A 2,284-nucleotide genomic window follows, 5' to 3' on the forward strand; every position below is an offset into this window, starting at 1 on the left:
TAAATGAAATCAACGTGGCCTCACTGGCTAGGATTAAACCAGATGTTGAGGGTTTCAGATGGAAGAAGGATGTTTTGTTTTCTAGTGCCTCAAATCATACCTAGATGTGCCTAAGTCAATGCCCAATAAATATCAGTCACCTGCTTAACACAACTATTATTTTCTGGATCTGTCATTGGAGACCCCCTGATGCTCTCACCTTCTACTGCCAGGAGCCAGTCCTTCTCCCAGCCGCCAGCCTGCCTTCTCAGACACGGAACAGCCGAGCCTGCGCAGAACAGCGGAGCCCAAATACCAGGGCGCTCCCGGCTAATGACTCAGCCCATAACGAGTCCAAACATCTGGCTGACAAAGGGCACGACTCGCTCCCGAAGCGGCTCCTTCTGCACAAATATGTTCTTAATATTCAATTAGTATTTATCCACCACGAACAACAATTACGCCATTGACTCTCAGTGAAGTGCCTGGTTAATTAATTAACGCAGTGTTTAACATGCTGGCAGTATTTCTCTGCGAGCGCCACGGTTAAAATAGCACAGTGACGCCAGGATGAGCCAGGGGCTGGCGGGGGCGCCCCGGGTTTCCCGGGCTCCAGATGTGAATCTGGGGCTGAGCCTGTGCCGCAGAGCCCTTCCCTGGGGTTGGAAAACACACGGAGATTTTTAGGGAGCGAAGCATCTCAGCACTGCGGCAGCCTGCTTCCGCCTGGGTAAAGAGGCTGCGTCGGATGATCATCGAGGCTCCTTGGAGTCGTTTGCATGGATTCTGTAAGTGACATTCACATGGAGCTCCCCCAACGACCCCCCCAACCAAGTAAGTGGCAGCTCCCAAGGGCCGCGCACCCCGACACCCGCGGAGCAGGAGCAGCCTCTGCCACGCAGCCTCAGAGGGCCACTAGGAGCGTCAGGTGAGTGCCTGACTCACCAGAAACACCCCCAAAATGGTGCTGTTAGTACCGGCTGTGCCACTCTAGGCTCTGTGGACACCAAGAGTGATGGCTTGAACCTGTGCGGCCCCCAGAAGACCATGATAAAGCTCATCCGTCCCTGTGGATGTAGACGCATTGTGCGTGAGACCTTTTGATTGGGTTATTTCAATTGAGATGTGACCCGCCTCATTCAGGTGCGTCCTGATCCCCTTGCTGGAGTCCTATATGAGAGAAAACAAGACACAGAAGCTAAAACAGAAAAAAGCCCCAGAGAAGCTCAGAGAGAAAAGCTGGAGGAACCAGGAGAGAATACAATGAAAACCCACAGAAACAGAGAAAAAGCCACTGAAGCTAGAAGCTGGAAGCATGGAAACCGGGAAGAGAAGGAGAGACCAGCTGACATCCCCATGTGCCTGGCGACGTAACAAAAGAGCCCACGATGGTTGGTAAATGGTCTTTGAGGAGAACGCATCACCTGTTGATGCCTTGATTTGGACATTTTCACAGCCTCAGAACTGTAAACTTGTAAGTGAATAAATCTCCTTTATACTAGCCAACCCATTCCTGGTGTATTGCATTTTGTCAGCTTCAGCAAACCAAAACACCAAGATCCAAAAGACACACTCTCTTTGAGAGGAGGGAAGCATGTAGCCCACCTAGATAATTCAGAAGATGCCCCGTCCAGGTGTGTACAAGATGTCATGAGATGGGCAGGAGGAAGTAGAGGCTGGGAGAAGATGTGGGGTGGGGGGGGTTCTTAAGGAGCAGTGCCAGCTGACCCAGTGGAGAGGGGGTTCCAGGCCTGCCTTCGTGGGGGCACAATGAGAAATCCAGGGTGGACCCAGGTATTGGGCATGCTCACGCCGTGAGGACATCAGGGCCCTTTCCAGGCTGGGGAGTTCGGGCTTTCTCCCAGGGGCAATGGGAAGGCTCTGGAGGGTTCTGCACCATGAAATGAGTAACATTATCTTACCTGTATTTCGTAATGTCCTGCAATAGGCTGGCCCTCCGCATCGCTTCCCATCTCTCTCTGGCATTTCTACCAGCACCACAGTGCCTAGCAAGTTAAACACACATTTCCAGGCTCCTTTGAAGCTGGGTTTGGAGATATGAGTTAAGTTCTGCCAGGTGGAAGCAGTCGCCCATGATTTGGAAGACCCCATGAAGTGGGTGCCATCTTCCTCTAGCCTCGTCTATTTCTTGCAGGCCGGCAAGGGGAGAAGAGGTTGAGGTGTTCTGCAGCTGTGCTCCATGGTCCTGGAGGTTGAGAGGCCATGGCAGTGGAGAGTGGCATCCTTGTCCCAGCTTCCTGACCCTGTGCCTCAGCTACAGGATGCAAGATGGGTTCTTGCATTT

The 2,284-nt window shown here is 52.4% G+C and overlaps 1 long non-coding RNA gene across 1 annotated transcript; it reads right to left on the minus strand.

Moving 5' to 3' along the window:
- Nucleotides 1-205: 205 nt before the first annotated feature.
- On the minus strand, nucleotides 206-1,306 carry LOC143682617 (uncharacterized). Its single transcript, XR_013175196.1, has 3 exons — nucleotides 1,255-1,306; nucleotides 957-1,149; nucleotides 206-765 (listed from the first exon to the last, which is right to left on the minus strand). It is a non-coding gene; the product is annotated as an uncharacterized LOC143682617 (long non-coding RNA).
- Nucleotides 1,307-2,284: the final 978 nt, after the last annotated feature.

The sequence above is a fragment of the Tamandua tetradactyla genome, chromosome 5 (genome assembly GCF_023851605.1).
Source record: "Tamandua tetradactyla isolate mTamTet1 chromosome 5, mTamTet1.pri, whole genome shotgun sequence".
NCBI lineage: Eukaryota > Metazoa > Chordata > Mammalia > Pilosa > Myrmecophagidae > Tamandua > Tamandua tetradactyla.